Source organism: Arachis hypogaea, chromosome 16, assembly GCF_003086295.3.
Source record: "Arachis hypogaea cultivar Tifrunner chromosome 16, arahy.Tifrunner.gnm2.J5K5, whole genome shotgun sequence".
Lineage (NCBI taxonomy): Eukaryota > Viridiplantae > Streptophyta > Magnoliopsida > Fabales > Fabaceae > Arachis > Arachis hypogaea.
This window is the reverse complement of record NC_092051.1, coordinates 25,021,394-25,039,587: the sequence shown is the minus strand read 5'-3', so window position 1 is coordinate 25,039,587 and position 18,194 is coordinate 25,021,394. Positions and strand designations below refer to the sequence as shown.

The 18,194-nt window shown below is 33.4% G+C and overlaps 1 long non-coding RNA gene across 1 annotated transcript; it reads right to left on the bottom strand.

Moving 5' to 3' along the window:
• Positions 1-13,030: 13,030 nt before the first annotated feature.
• Positions 13,031-16,369, bottom strand: LOC112758583 (uncharacterized). Its single transcript, XR_003179718.3, has 2 exons — positions 15,719-16,369; positions 13,031-13,253 (listed from the first exon to the last, which is right to left on the bottom strand). It is a non-coding gene; the product is annotated as an uncharacterized lncRNA (long non-coding RNA).
• Between the last annotated feature and the right edge of the window lie 1,825 nt (positions 16,370-18,194).

Sequence of the window (18,194 nt, the reverse complement as noted above, 5' to 3'; positions counted from 1 at the left end):
AATCCTGTGAGGTGTAAATGTAGGGGCCATGCCACGTATATGTATAGTTTCCCTTAGCAAAACTAAGCAGTAGCTTAGTAACTAAAGCAACAACAAGGCCATTTGGACATATATATTAACAAAAATACTAATTATATACTAAAATTATGTATTAAAATTTATCATCATATATTTATATATAAATATATATTAATTAATTTATTTTTAATATATATTTTATATTTTAATTTATATTTTATATTAATATTTAATTTTAATATACACCTAATATAATTTGATATATTAATATTGTTGATTATATTAATTAAAAAAATATTATTTGTATATTAACTATTCTTGATATCCATATAAAAATATAATGTTTAAATTATTTTTTAATTAATAAAATAAAAAAATATGTATTTAATTATTAAAATGATATTAATGTCAAAATTATATTTATTATAAAAAATATATACCTAGTGAAATTGAATTAAGAGTTTCGCTAGAAAGATAATGAGGTATTTGTACAATGTATACAATAGGTTGTTTATTTAGCCCAATATGAATTAAAAGTAAAAATTACCCACGAAATAATAAATTTAAAAATTCTTATTCAGTTATTTCACATCAAATTTTAAATTTCAAATTCTCCAATTTCAAATTTCAAATTTTTAAAAAATTCAGTTAGTTATTTCAAAAAAATAACTATCTGAAATTCTCAAATACTCTCTTCTTTTTAACCGACGGCCACCCCACCTTCATCAATAATCATCCCATTTCACCATCGCTACTTGGCTTGTCACACGCCACTCACCCTTAATAAAAATAACCATTCACTTAAGGATAAAAATAATCATCCGCATACCTAATGAATTGAACATCTAACATATTTTAATTATATATAACCAAACTCAATCCAATCAAAATAATCATCTACATAAAAATAAAATAACGATCCATATACCTACTAAAATGACCATCCTAAATTGACCATTAAAATAGAAGAAGAAGATGAATAAAGAGAAGAAATTATTATTGTGGTGAAACATAATTTTGAAGGACTAGTCATGACAAAAGCGGCACTGTTGTGAAGCATAGGGCTCAAATCATGAAAGAAGCTAACCATGCTTGGATCCGAAGAAGAAGAAGAGCATGGTGGTATCATTGTTGAGAAGAGGTTTGAAGGAATTGGAGAAAGCGAAGCCGGTTTGGAAGAGAGGCACGAAAACAGCGGCAGCAACGTTAGGCTGATCGTCGGAGGGCGAGGCGCATCGGGCTGACCGACGGAGGTGAGGACGGTGTCAGTGGGAGGATGCGGCGGCCTCGGTATGGCCGGAAAAATTCAGTGACGCGAGGTGAGAATCAGAGAAGATGACGGTGAGTTTTGGACGTGGATTAGAAATAACTGTACATAGTGTGAATGGATTTAAATACTAATCTTAATTTTCAAATTTCAAAATTTAAAATTAAATAATTAATAATTTAATTTTTAATTTTAATTTTATATATTTTTTTAATTCATTGTACACATTGTACACAATTAATATTGTTCCCATACTTTCCCTTGAATTAATTACTATTGCCAACTTTGTAGGATGCTTTGGTATAACTAGAAATCTTACATTAAAAAAATATTCTAATATAAAATTTTTAAAAATGTAAAAACCGTAATTATGTAAAATCAAGAATGGATAGTATAATCCTAACTAGCATGAAAAATGTTAGGGTTGTTATTATAATTAGTACACATAAAATTTTGAGAATCAGTAATAACTTTTTGTAATTTTGATTAATAATTGACTAATATAAATATTTAATTATTTTTAATAAATAAATTTTATCAATTTATTATATAAATTTTGATAAATATAAATATAAATTAAATTGATTTATGTGTGTAAATTTTTATAAAATAAATATAAATTATATATTTTTGTATACAAATTTTTTTTAATATAAATACAAATTATTATTAATTAAATATTAATTTAAGATAATAATATTTACTCATCACTTAACAATTAACATATAATATTATTGTAGAGAGAGAAAGGACAAAGAGATGAGCTAGGTGGGTGTTATTAAAAGACAAATTAAACTGGTTTGGTGATTGTATTGTATATATGTTGTGGGAGGTGCAGCACAGAAATGGTGGGTGGGACCATATGTAAGGGAATGGGGACACATAGAAATCAACCAGATTGCTGGAAAAAGAAAGTTTGTTCAGTGGTTGCACTGGCGAGATTACCCAAATAATTCCATTTGGGATGCACATATATATACCCCATATATATAACATCTAACTCATCACTCTACCTAGCTAAGCTAGCTACCACCCTCTTTCCATTCCTAATTGCTAATTGCTAATTGCTAATTGCTAATAATGCTCTCCCTCGGGCGGGCGGGGAATAATACACTAAGCTACTTCATTATTTAATTGAACATATACATGCCACTAAACAGTACTGTATGCATAGGTGGTGGAGGGTGCAGGTAATAGGTATATAGGTAGGTGCGTATAGAAGCATATGTAATTACAGTTGATGAGAATAATAAGAAAGAGGAGTTAAGCCTTTTTTTTTTTATCTTTTAGTAATTTCTGGATTTATTTATTTGATAGAAAAAACATGAAATGAAAACGAATGAATGAACCCCACTCTACTACATACCCTCTCTGGACTCTGGAGTCTGGAGTCTGGACTCTACTGCTGTGTCTCAGAAAACCGTTGGCCATTTTCTCTCTCTCTCTCTTCGTGTTGGGTCGCTTTCTAATCTTCAATGGCCTAAGCCACTCTAAAGCAGCCCCCTCTTCCTCTTTCCCGTATTATCAATTATATATATGCATGCCACTATAATTAATTACTATTATTATTATCCTTATATATATGCTCCTCCCAATGCCAACCTGTATTCTCCCCACTGCACTTCCCACCTCATGCCTCTTCCTTTTATTTCTTTTTATTCCCTTACAAAAACAAAAAAAAATCATATCACTTTCCTCCCCTAATATATTAATTCACATTTTTCTTTATTAAAAGTATACAAATTTATAAATATATATAAATTTGTTAATCTAGTAATAACTATTATTGATTTCCATCCGTTCAAATTTTAAAAATAAAAAAAATCATTCATAATATTTTAACAATTTATTTTTGATATACTAACAACATAAAATATTTTATATAATTATTTAATTATATTTATTTTTTTTATGATCAATTACGTGAATAATATAAAAAATAGTTGTTTTTACTAATATAATAATATATAATTAAATTCATATATAAAAATATTTTAGACTCACAGTATATTAAAATAATTAAACTTATATAAAAAATTTGGCACAAATGGTCGACGCTAGAAAGAATTCAACAGTTAAAATTAAAGATTATCTATACATGAAGCACACTATGGTTGGGAAAAATAAAAATGAGTTAAGTTTAGTGGTCAAGTTACCTTATGCTTGCCAATGAGTTATAACTCAAATGACAGGGTCTTTTCATACTCATCTAAGAGGTCGTGAGTTCGAGTCTCCTTATCTTTGATAAAAAAAAGTTACCTTATGCTTAGTGCTCAAATTTGCTTGAGTGCAAGTTTGCTTTAAATCTAAAACTACTTGAAGTCCAAATTTGTTTGAGGTCTAAGACTACTTGAAAAATACAAGTTTATTTGAAGTCTAAAGTTATACCAGTTAGCTTAGAATTATTTTCTCTATAAATAGGATTAGTTTCAATAAGTTAGAGGAGCTTCTATTCATTCACACATTCACTCACCTTAAAAATTTCTAGACACATTGATGTACAGAAACATGAGTCACGAGTCCATAAAAATATTGGGAGACACCATTTTTATTTCAGTCATTTATATTCAATTTTTCGTTCTGTTATTTAATTCTATTATTTTCATTCAAGCCTTTGTGAATTTTAAACATTTTAATACAAGTTTTGTAATTTTTAATTCTTTATTTTTTGCATTTGTTCTTTCTTACTTCTTATTGCTTTCTATAATTATTATTTTTTACATTTCTATTGGGCACGATCTCTAAATTCTAAGAGCAACCCACAAAAAGGAGTCGTATCTACTCCTTGAATTGAGATTATTGATACAAGCTTGATCGACACCTCTTGTTGAGGTCTAAAAAGTAAAATTCAGGCAAAATAAATTGGCACACTTGGTAGAACCTTGGGTAAGATTGGCTGCCTAAAGTGGTTGTTGTGTATGCGTTTGTGAAGTGATAAATTAATACCCTAAAGCTGTCCAAACACATCTATTTCTATGTCATCTTAGTCGTCCTCTTCAATAGAAGGGTCAGACCACGACTCTGAAAAAATAATACTATATCCACAACCATAAGTCACTGAATCGGTATAAGTGCCTATGACTTTTGCTAAAAGCTCAACTAGGCATATGAACAATACAAATGTGACTTCAGTGGCTTCTCCTAATGTAGTCGAAGTAAATCCGACTACTTGGCCTATCTATACGTTTTTTTTTCTAATCCACCTATTCTTGGGGTATATACAAATGTTCATTCGAACCCAATTGTTGGAATAAATCAACAAGGTTTTGTGCAAAGATACAACCGGTACTTATATTAATACGTGATGCCAATCCCCCTTATTTGGAATTGAATATATCGGGACCCATTATATCATACTATAAGAAAAACACTAAGAACCATCGGATTTAGCGGCGATGATTACAGCCAGATTTAGCAACAAGTTTGATGAGAAATTTGTCATGTCAAATAGTTACCGGTAGATAGTCGCTTCCGACGGTAAATCCGCCGGTAACGTTTGGCGAAAAACGACAACAAATTGGCGCCAAAATTTAGCGTCGGAGTTATCGTCGGATAAATATCCAACAGTAGAGACGTTTAATGGAACGCTGCATTTTGGTGATCCTCCCGCGTTACTGTCGGAAATATCCGCGGGTAAATCCGACGATAAGTATGCCTTAAATTGGAACTGCGAATCGCTCCCCTTTCATTTCGAATTCTCTCTCTCTCTCTCTCTCTCTCTCTCTCTCTCTCTCTCTCTCTCTCTCTCTCTCTCTCTCTCTCTAACCTTCTCATCTCTCCTTTCCTTCAACCTCGCTGCCGCTACCTCCGACGCTGCTGCAGCTGCCTACGACGCTGTCGCCGCTGCTGAAGACGATGCTGCCGCTGCTGGACATCCCTACCGCCGCTGCTGTAATGCCCTTGTCGCTTCTACTTCTGCCGCCACTGCACCTCCACCCATCTTCAAGATTTTTTGTTTGAACTCTGATAATTTTAAATTTTGTTATATCAAGTTAATTAATTAGTTAGTAGAGACTAGTTAATTTAATTTTCTGTTTTAGTGAATTTAGGTGGTTAGGATAGGTTAGAATAGATTATATTAGACTCTGAGATTGCTGAAAAATATTAGATTATTGAGCTGTTTGCTGATTTCTGCTACTGAAATTATTACAAAAATTCTTGACTATATTAATAATGATTGAGTTGTTTGTATGTTACCTTAATAATGATTGAAAAAATTAACTGGTTGAGAAGGGTTGATGGATATTTGTATTGGATGAAACCCTTGAAGACTGGAGAAATTCGAATGTTAGGGAAAACTCTTAAGAATTTTTTATAAAATTTTCAGTGAAATTGAAAAAATTAAAATTATGCTTTCGAAATAATATAAAAAATTAATTGTTGGGTTACTGAATTTTTGTGTAATTGTTAATTTGAATAATTATTTTGATCTTAGTTTATGTTTTTTATTATTCATTTTTAATTTAATTATTTTGAAACTAAAATACTATGCAATTTTCCTTTTTTTATTTACTAAACTAAAACAATTTTACAATTATTTGTTATTTCTTGAGTATCTTCTTATGTTATTATTTATTAGTGTTTATCATATTATTAACATGTTACTAATATATTTATTGTATAAACATGACGACAGGTAGTAAAGGTAGGTCGAGTAGATTTAAGTGGTTAGGATAGGTTATAATAGGTTAGATTTTTCTCTGAGATTACTGAAAAATATTGGAGGGAACCCTTTAAAGGTGGCTAAATTCAAATTTTAGGAGAGACTCTATCAAAATTTTCATAAGATTTTCAGTAAAATCAAAAAAATTAAAATTATGTTTTTGAAATTAGAATTAAGATTTCCTGTATTTTGGTTCATACTTATATTTGTCTGTCATTGTTTAATTTGTTCGTTTATTTTATTGCTTGGTTGATATATTAATTTGTAGTATAAGTCGCTGGATTGTAAGGCGACACTGGCGGAGACCTTTAAGTATACCTATACTTTGAAGGCAAATAAGAAAAGATTTACTGACGAGCGGTTTGTGGCCTATTATGTGAGTTTAAATTAATCCTAAATTTCAACTTTATTTATCTTAAAGTCAATTATTTAGCTATTATCCTAATCACAACTAACGTGTGTGGCATAAAAGGAGTATACGCAGAGGTTGGAGGCCGCGACCCAGCAATCTTAGCTGCCTAGTGGGACCGACGAAACTGGCTCTGAGACCTCAGTGGTGGATCTTGATAGGATTCTACGCGAGATCGCCTTTGAACCCCACAAGAATCGCCGCTTTGGGTTGGGGTCGTTCTTCGCCAGTGGCCTCTGCTCCTCCGCATTGGCAGCTTCCTTTGCCTTTGCCTCTGCCACCAGCCCTACTGATCCCCAGGAAGTTGTCGACCTGAGGGAGGAGGTGCATAAGCTAACCCCAGGAGCTTTACCAGCAGGCAGAGTAGTTTGAGCCGACGTATCGAGACATTCTTGCACGTGTTGCCGTCAGCTCGGACCTGACAGAGAAGTTAGAACAGCTCGATCAGTTGCAACAGCAGATGGTGGAGTACATCCAGCAAATGCGCGTTGGAGGCAGCGACGCTGTTGGTTCCAGTGGTGACGCTGCCGGTTGGACACCGATAGCAGCACCTCCTCCGCCGCCTTAGCAGGGGGACCACGAGGCCGTTGACGACGACAACAAAGGTTACTGGGATCTTTAGAATTTAGGGTTTTATGCATTTTTATTTGTCTACTTCATCGTATTCTACATTTGTGACGTTTTATTTCATTCAGACCATTTATTTTTTAATAAAATAATTTCTTAATTTCTGACAACGTTAAAATTCTGCTAATAATTTTGTTAATAAGAGTCTACTAATTGTGGCTTAACTGTGCCAAAAAAATTAAAAAAAAAATAAAATTGCCGTAGGATTTACCATCAGATAAATTTGTAAAATCCAGAAAATCGGTAAACAATTAATTGCGAAAAAATGCGTAACGACGTTAAAATCAGCTATACCGGCTTAACTCTATCTGGTACTACGTGTGTGGGAATTAAAACTGTAGAGATGGCAAGAAAAAGATTTAGAATAGAAAACTGGAAACTTATCTTAAAGGTTTTGGCGCAAAGTTGGGCCAAACGGGCTAGAACCCGCACCGGACCTTCACAGGACCCAAGCCCAAACATATAAATCCACACTTAGGAACCATTTCAGTACAGTTTCCTTAGTGATAGAGAGAGGGAACGGATAGAAGAGAAGAGAGTGAGGAAACCCCAATATCACTATTCTCCATCTCCTTCTATTGCCCAGAACTTCCAATCCAGAGCTTCAATTGACGAGCTGTTTGCGGCCACGTGTTCGTCTCAGATCTCTCTTCAATTCTGTCTAGGTATTATGGTAAGTAAATCCCAAATTCTTGACCAGTTTTCTATTCTCTTCAATTTTGCATTTTTGGGATTGAGTTGTTGAGAAGTTTCAATTTTAATGTTTAGGGGAGGTTCAACCTTGAGTTCTATTGGATTTTTAACCCAAAGTTGTGTGAGACAAGGTAAGGAATCTTAATTCTCCAATTTCCCCATTTTGTGTGAAAACCTAGGTTGAATTTTGTGAAAATTATGTGATTAGATGGAATAGAGCTTGTTTGGATTGAATTTGGCGGGAAGCAAAAATTGCTTGGTGTGGTTTCAGTGCGGGAGTGATTACAAAGATCAAAGTGATAAGGATTATTTCAATTGAGGCTTCAGTTTCGATGGAAATGATTCGAGAATTTGGGACTGCCATCTAAGAGATACGGATTTTAGTTTCAAGTAGGCATTATGTAAAATTATATGAATGTTTAGGTTAATTGTCCTTAGGATAGGATTGAATGAAAATGGTAATTGTTGTGATTAGTTGATTGTGATTTGTGAATAGAATGGTTATTGAGTAATATAAATGCATTTATGTGAATTGAATTGAGTATGGGGTTGTGGTTTGATTGTTTATAATGGTAATCAGTGTGAAATCTGGGCCGGAGGCGGTTATAGGGTGAGAACTCCCATACTTGATAAGTTGAGGTAAGTCGTAGTGTTACCTCGTTGCTAGCTATATGTTGAAATAATAATGATGATGAGTGATTCTTAGTGTGCATATGAATTTTGGATGTATAAGTATTGTGTGTTGTGTTGTGAATGGATTATTTGATGGATTGTGATATATAAATTAAAATTGGGTTGATAGGTTTGGAATGCTTATAAATTGGTAATAAGTTGTGAGGGAATGTTTTGGGGCTGTTTTGATGGGAATTAGATAAAGGAGTAGGTGGAATTGTTGATCTAGTGAAAATTGGTAAAAACTAAAAATAGATTTTTAATCAATTTCGACGGGCGATAACTTCATTCTCAGACCTTTAAATTTTGTTAAACTTATCTTAAATGAAAATTGGGTCTGTTTAGTTTACGAGTTTAAACAATGGACGAAAAATAATTTTTAACAAAAAAATTATGCACGTTTGAAGTTTTTGGTTAAAATCTGAATTTTGCAGAAGGTGCAGAAAATTGAGATCATGCGTACACATGACCCATGCGTATGCATGAGGGGTGTTACAAAATTGAAAGATTTTCGTGCGCATACCATGCATACGCATAAAAGTCAAGACATGCGTATGTACTACCCATGCTTACGCAAAACTTGCAATACAGAACTGAATGTTTTTCACGCATGTTTCACGTGGACGCGTCAAAAGGGGACTCATACATATGCACGAGGCTTGTATATGTACGACTGTCCTATTTTCCAAGAAAATATTGATTTTTAACAGTTTTGCCTATCCAATCCGCTTTTTCACCTCTGTAACTCCTGTTTAAGGTCCGCTAGCTAATTTTTAGGCTTTGGAATGAGTGTGAACATATTTAATAGATTAGGTTGATATGTTTGGATGAGATTGAAAAATAAAGTGTCAGAGTTGATGATAATTGAGAGAAGTCTGTAGATAATGAAATTACTGAACACTAAATTAATTTAAGACACGAATGATAAGACTAATGATGATTTGATTTTACTATACGGCAAGGGCTGAGATTAAATTTTGCTTTTGTTGAGCTGAGTAATGCCAAAACAAGGATAGTGATTTTATCCCGCCTGCGGTAAGGATGGTGGTGTCCTCCCATTCACGTGATAATAAAATTGGTAACTGATCTAAGATTGGGGTTAAGGAATTTCATAACTTATGAATTTTGCTTAAAGATGTTGATATTGATTGATTGTGGCCTAAATGACTGGACTGGCATGGACGGAGGTTCGTCCCGCTTAAGTGGTAAGGATTGGGTGTTATCCCACTTGCGTATTCAGTTGGCACTACCTACAGGGGACGATGGTAGGACACTCTCCTTCTAAATATTTCTCCCACATCCTCGTTAATTACGTATGTTGAAAGTGTGAAAGGTGGTAGGGTACTCTCCCTTGGAATATTTCTCCCACGCCTCTCTCTGGTTGCAAGGTGGTAGGGCATTATCCCACGAAATCTTCTAGCATCTAGGAAAAGGTGGTAGGACATTCTCCCTAGAAATATTTCTTCTTGAGTATACCTCCAGGAGAAGGTGGTAGGGCACTCTCCCTCAAAATTATTCCTACTAAGGATGCGCAACAAAGAGACTGATCCAAGAGATGACAATCGGATTTGTGTCAGGTTTGACAGAATAACTGACACGTGAGCTCATGCCCAGTAGGACAGGCATGTATCATATGCATTTATGTGAAGCAAAGCAGATGAATGAATTCATTGGGGCAGTCCAGGGTAACTATAAAGCACCAAATCCACTAGGAGGTCACCAACCTCACTTGGGAGATCGTTAGTTACCCGTAATAGTTAACAGGGGACAAAACCTTCATGATGTATAGTGAATTGTGCTTGACAAAATCAATTTGCCTAATATGACATTGCACAAGTTGATAAATAGAATATTACACAAGATGTCAAGCATATGTTAAATAGGGTAGGTTTTAACATAAAGTTGACTCACCAATCATATCTATATCTCTTTTCCCTGATCATGTATTGCAAGAAGAATTCTTTTCAGGAGTCAAAGCACCAAAGTCACTCACTAAATTTTCAAGAGAAAGTGGTGAGTCGATTATCGAACATGTGGCTTGCTACACAGTCAAAATTGGAGCTCTAGCTAGCAATGAGCAACTTAAAATGAGATACTTTTCTTCTTTTTGACTGTGATTGCTTTCACTTGATTTTAAATTTACAGTCCAAGTCAATCCATTAGTGAAAACAGTTAGAAAAGAATTTTCATGATTAAATTTTTAGAAGAGAACTAAAAATTACACTCTCTGATTTCAATAAAAAAATCCAAGAAAAAAAATAATGGAATACTATCTTGTTCGATTAAAAAATATAAAAACTAAGTGGTATAATTTGATCATAGAGCCTGAAATTGTTAGGATACTGATGAATGCCTTTGACTTTAAAATTAGAAAGAAGTTAGTTAGCCAACAATTTATTGACCTTGCTCAATTGGTAGACAATGTCTGACAAATCGAAAGGTTACAAAAAGAAAAAGAGCAAGAAGATGAGATTTTTTTAAAGAAAAAATAGTAGTTTTGTTAGTTGTATGATGTATTGTGAGTTAAAGGTCAAAAATGATGTGCTTGGAATCAAAACAAAAGATAAGTTACATTCTGTGTCATGAAAAAGGTATTCCCAAAGAAAGGAGTTATTAAAAGCAAGTTAAGATTTCCTAACAAGATACTAGATACAAAAATTAGCAAAAATTCTTGCGAGTTGACCTCAAACTTTGCTAAATTTAAGGGGTTTGTTGTCAACACGATGATGAAACAAGAAATTCAGTTTGACGCTCAAAGTAAGTCCTATACACCTTAAGGCTGGTAAAGATTTGTTAGACTTTTTGACCCAACAAAAAAAGTCGAAAATGAATATAACTATATGTTTTAGGTGCATTGTAAAAGAGAAAAAAAAGTAGTCGACAAACAATCAAGATAAAAGACACACTTGTGAAAGTTGATATAGAAGACGAAGATCAATTTTATTACTTTGGATTGAGTTCAAAGGTGGTTTCAAAATTTTTAATGCTACTTTATCCAAATCGAAGCCATCCAAAACTTTAAGGGGCATTTTGTTATGCAAAAAATTTGGCACAAATGGTTGAAGTCGGAAAGAATTCAACAATTAAAGTAAAAAATCTTATATACATGAAGCACACCATGGTTGGAGAAAATAAGAATGAATTAGGCTTGGTGGTCAAGTTACCTTATACTTGTTGCCCAAGTTTGCTTTAGGTGAGACTACTTGGTGTTCAAGTTTGCTTGAAGTCTAAGACTTTTTGAAGTTCAAAACTACTTGAAATCCAAGTTTGTTTGAGCTCTAATACTATTTGAAGTACAAGTTTACTTAAAGTCTAAAGTTATATCAATAAGCTTAGGATTTTTCTCTATAAATATAAATATGATTAATTTCAATAAATTAGAGGAACTTACATTCATTTACACACTCATTCATTCTTAAAATTTCTAGTCATACTGACGTATCGAAACATGAGTCATGAGTATATGTAAGTATTGGAAACTCCATTTTTATTTTAGTCATTTCAATTTTATTTTTTTTCTTTCTGTTATTTTTATTCAACTCCTTGTCAATTTATGTAGATTTTAATTTAAGTTTTATAATTTTTTACTTTTTGTACATGTTCTTTCTTATTTCTTGCTTTCAATAATTATTGCTTTTTATATTTTTATTAGATACGATCTCTTAATTCTAGGAGGCTAAGAACAACTCATAAAAAGAAGTCATATCTATTCCTCAAATTAAGATCATTGATACAAATTTAATCAACACTTACGATGAAAGTCTAAAAAGCAAAATCCAGGTGAAATAGGCACAAACCATCATTTCCCATATCTTTTATATATAAGAGAACTATATGTATAGTCAAGAATACAACCAGCAACGAACTTAACTGCCATTCTTTCTGTGCATTATACTATGTATACGCAACCGTTGGCGTAGTCAAATTAACAGCAGCTCTTATATGCGTAGTGTGTTCGACCTGGCCTAAACCATCACTACAAAAAAAGGCCTATGGTCACGGTAAAAAACCGTGACCATAGCTAGTAAAAAGGGTGACCATAGATCTATGGTCACGGTTTTTTACCGTGGCCTATTCTCTCGTGGCCATAGGTCTATGGTCACGTTTTTTTTTATCTATGGTCACGGTTTTTATTTTCAAATTCTGACACTTTAGGCCACGTTTTTTCACCGTGACCATAGGTTAATCTATGGTCACGCGTAAAAACCGTGACCATAGCATCTATGGTCACCCCTCCTTAAAACCGTGACCATAGCCCTATCTATGGCCACAGTTTTCACCGTGACCATAGCCTCTATGGTCACCCCTCCTTAAAACCGTGACCATAGCTCTATCTATGGTCACGGTTTTTCGTCGTGACCATAGCCTCTATGGTCACCCTACCTTAAAATCGTTACCATAGCCTTATCTATGGTCACGGTTTTCACCATGACCATAGCTTATCTATGGTCACCCCTCCTTAAAACCGTGACCATAGCCTTATCTATGGTCACTGTTTTCACTGTGGCCATAGCTTATCTATGGTCACAGTTTTTACCGTGACCATAGCTTATCTACGGTCACCCTATTTTTAAATGGTAACTATAGCCTATTTTGTTTTATGAGATTTAATTTTTTTAAAGCATAATCACATCCCAAAATGATGATAATCACAAAATAAATCTAAAAATGAGAAATTTAATAAATTTAAATCATAAAAGTTTCATTAAAAACTAGATATCCATTACAACACAAATCAAAATAAGGTGTAATTTATCCATTACATGTAATATCGGATAAAGTCTCTTATCAAAAAATAAAGAACACATCAAAATAATACATTTAGATAACAAAAATTATTATAAGATTCATCCCATCTTATATTTGTATAGAACATATTTTCTTCACATCATGTCCTCCTGCTCCTGCTAGCAAAAGAAATAAACATGTTAGAACAGAGTAAAAATATTTTTGATGATGTAGTACAGTTGAGTAATGAATATGGAGCACAAGTTAAAACTAATTAAACTAATAACAAAATACCTAAATTAAAACTAATTAGTGCTACACTGCTACAATTTCACAAAAACCTAAATTAAAACTAATTAAACTAATAACAACAAAAAATTGGAGTTTTCTTGGATATTTCAACTTTCAGATCAAACCCATTTCTTAGAAAAAGCCTTGATGCCTACAATATATGTAACAAAACGAACAAACAAAATTCGGATAAGAAAGAAACATTAAACAAATCGCATCAACATTCAATTTTTTCGTTAATTAATTGGTAACATCATGCATATATCAGACCATGGAATCTTAATTGATGGATACCATTTAACTAAAAAGCAATGTGAGCAAGCATCATAATGCCTTACAACAACACAATTAGGCTAAAAAAGGAAACAGAATATTCAGCACTTACATCATAAACCAACTTGTGTTAGTAGATATTATTACATAAGCATAAACATTCTAAGTAATACAAGCATTTGAACATAGTCTTTCTAACTCTTACCTATTTGTACGGACTCAGATTCACAAGGTCAAAACCACAAATCCCAGATTTCTGAAATCCCTTAACATGAGTCTCCCCTTTTACACAAAGAGACTAAACCCAAAAAGCTCAGATCTTTGACTATGGGTAACACACAAAACAAGGAACCCAAATCTACCCAGTTCTCAAAAAAGTAAACTTTTTATATCCAAAACAGCAAATGCTTTCTGGGTATGGCAAATGTGAGTGTAAATCTGAACTCCAGTGGTGGTGGATGAGAATTGAGAAGAAGAAGATTAACAGTTTTAACAACAAATACACACATATGATAATAGAAACTTGAATAAGCAAAAATATTCTTAACAGTTTCAACTCGATTAAAATAAATTATTTTTTTACTAGCTATATTAAAAATTCAAGCTAAACTAATGCAACCTTAATACATACAAACAACACCACTGCTTTAGCTTCTTGCCCATGTGCTTCAACATCAAGCAACAGTACTTTTGTACCCTCTGCTCTCACCGTCTTCAACTCTCCTACCATTACTAGCTACTATTTCTTATTAACTCATTCAACTCCTTAATATAAATACTACCTACTAATCAAATCAAATGCTATTTTCTTCTTTTTATTATCACCTCTTCTACTAAGCTTCATCATCTTTATTATCTCGTTTTCGTTTTTAATTTTTTTCCCAAAAATTCATACTTTATAAAAGCACTACTGATTTATTTGGCATTTATTGTCTATTTTATACCAATCAGAATCATATTTTCTATTTAAGATAGATCAGATTACTGGTTCAAGGCATTTTCAATTCAAAAAGTTTCTTTTCTTTGTTTTCGCAATGTCTATCTTCTATCATTCTCATTCCAAAAATCTTAGTTCTACAGGAAATCAGAAATAGTCAAACAAATAAGTCTTCGTTCACATCACAACACCGAATTAGAGAAAACAAATAGAACTTATTGGTATAAACATTTCAGCACAAGCTTCAAAATCTCCCAAGAGTTCCTTGGATAAAAAGCAAAGTAGATGGCAAGCCTAGAACAAAGCAAATAGCAAAAAACCAAAATCAGAAATGTGGCAAGAACCTGACCTATATACAACGTCCTTGAATGCCAACAAACATATTAAGATAGAATATAAACTTGTCAAAGTAATGAAGGTTAAGCATAATACATAGAAAAACTTGAATTCTCTAGGGAGGCAATGAACATATAAAGTTAATTTTACATTTTTTATGCTTTCTGCTTGATGTGAAACACGCAACTCAATAAAATTTGAACAAAACCATCGGTAAATTTGAACAAAAAAATTAAGAGCTATTAGAAAACAAAGCCATCAGCAAATTTGAACAAAAAAATTAAGAGCTATCAGCAACTAGTAATTACAAAACAGAGCCATCATTAAATTTGGACAAAAATTTCAGACTAAATCAGTAAATTTGAAACAAAAAAGTTGGAAGAAGATGCTGATAACATAAGTCAGCATCAACAGGAGGTGCAGTTACTACAGGAAGAGATTAAAGAACACTTTGAGGTTGGCTCTCATACAACTCTTACTGTGATAGAAATGGAAGAGAAGATTGATGAGCTGGTCAACAAAGTGGTCAGCTTAGAATCCGCTGTGAGGCTTTTGTAGCGAGATGGAAAGCACAAACTGATGAACCTAATACTCTTATTAAAGTTCTTGAATGTGATAACAGTAAAACAAGTTAATACTCTTATTAAAGTTTTTGACAAAAATTTCAGACTAAATCCAGCAATTACAAAACAGTAAAACACTAAAACAGAGATGTATGTATACTGATAAAATTAGAACAACTTGGCAGAGATCAACAAAATTGGAATAAAACAAAGGTAAAAGCATGATAGGTTCAGGAATTACGAAATTGAGACCAAGACAAGAAGGATGGTGATGCTGGTGCTAGCATTCACGGCCGGAACCTTTAACAGAACGACAGTAGCTTCAAAGGGGCTGAGATAGCAAACCCTAATGGAAGAGAGGCGTAATTTGAGGAGTAGTAGTGGCGCTCATGACTCTGGCAGCAAGGACGCGATACTAGTTCACCTCCAGCGACGGCGAGCTCTAGTGACGGCGACTGGGTACGGCGGCGGTGACAGAATCGGCTTCCCTTCTCTCATGCGCTTCATTGGCTTCTGTCAATCTCTCTCTCTCTCTCAGCGTTGCTCTCCCTTTCTCCTTCAAGCTCGACGGCAGCGGAACTAACGGTGACGGCGGCAACGCATGGCAGGGACGAGGACGAATAACGTGAACGTCTCTGTCAATCTCTCTCGACACCTCTCCCTCATCCCTGTTCAACCGGCACCAGGGCGGACTCCACGGAATAGCGGCGATGAGTGTACAGGGCACGACGACTTCCTTCCCCTCTCTTCTCTCTCGATTTCCCCTTCTCCTTTCTCTGTCTCTTTTTTTCCCCCTCAAGCTTCCCCTGTTTTCGTTCTTCCCCTTTCTAAAGGTATGTATGCGTTTATTGTTTGTGAAATTAGGCCAGAATTGAGTTTTAATTTGGAAATTAGAGTTAGGGTAAAATATACATGAGTAATATAATAATTTTACAAAATATTCATGATAGAATAACAATTTAGAAATTAAATATAATACTATAAAAATTAATTTCGGAACACATAATTTTATTTATCAATTTATCAATGAATTCAAAAAATTATTTTCAATTTAAATTATAAAATGAACATACTAATCACATTTTATAAAATTTGGTTTAAATTCGAGAATATTAATTATTCAGATTATATGATATAATTTTTCATTATTGTTCTATTAACAAAACTTTAATTCTAATTTATATAAAATAACTAATTATAGTAAAGATTGTACATAAACATTAATTAACTTAAACTCAATGTATTTATAAAGATTAATTTAATCATTCCTAATAAATTAATCTATAAGAGCTCAAATTAATAAAATAAACCATAATTTATTTATCATAGAAATTTCTTAAATTTAATTATATAATACTCCCATTTAAAATTAAAATAGTATTCAACTTAATTTTTTATTTATAAAATTATATTTAAAATTTTAATATTTAAAGTAAATCGTATAAAATTATTATTAGTTTTAATTATTAAAATTTTTAAATTTTAAAAAGATAAAATATTTAAAATAATAAAAAATACATAAAAATATTAATTAATTAAAATTCAAATGATTAAAACTGTGACCATAGACTCCTTTAAGTCACCCCCCGAAACTGTGACCATAGACCCTTTAAGTCATCCCCAAAATCGTGACCATAAACCTCTTTAGGTCACCACCCAAAACCGTGACCATAGACTCTTTTAGGTCACCATTTTGAAAAACTGTGACCATAGACTCTTTTTTGCCACTGTAAAAAATCGTGACCATAGATCCCTTTAGGTCACCCCTTAAAACCGTGACCATAGACCCCTTTAGGTCACCCCCCAAAATCGTGACCATAGAGCCTTTTAGGTCATCCTTCCGAAAAACCATGACCATAAACCCTTTTTTGTCACTGTAAAAAACCATGACCATAGACACCTTTAGGTCATCCCCAAAACCGTGACCATAGACCCTTTTAGGCTACCCCCAAAATCGTGATCATAGACCCCTTTAGGTTACCCCTAAAATCGTGATCATAGACCCCTTTAAATCACCCCCCAAAACTGTGACCATAGACCTTTTAGGTCACCCTTCTGAAAAATCGTGACCATAGACACCTTTAGGTCACCCCCAAAACCGTGACTATAGACCCTTTTAGGCCACCCCCAAAATTGTGACGATAGACCCCTTTAGGTCACCCCTAAAAACCGTGACCATAGACCCTTTTAGGTCACCCTTTTTTGAAAAACCGTGACCATAGCCCTTTTTTGGTCACTGTAAAAAACCGTGACTATAGACCCTTTTAGGTCACCCCAAAACCGTGATAATAGACTCTTTTAGGCCACTCCCGAAAACCGTGACCATAGACCCCTTTAGGTCATCCCCAAAAACTGTGACCATAGACCTTTTAGGTCACCCTTTTTTGAAAAATCGTGACCATATACCCTTTTTGGTCGTTATAAAAAATCGTGACCATAGACCATTTTAGGTCACTCCTCAAAACCGTGACCATAGACCCTTTTAGACCACCCTTTTTTAAAAAACTGTGACCATAGGTACTCTATAGTTACCCTTTCCAAAAAAACCGTGACTATAGCTTTTTGTTTTTTAGTCACCCTAAAAAACCGTGACTATAGAGGGTCTATTGTCACGATTTTTTACCGTAACCAAAAAAATTGTGGTCATAAACCCAAAATGTTGTAGTGCTAATTCATGTTTCTTAGTATTTTGCTTCATTTATATAGTACTACTTCTT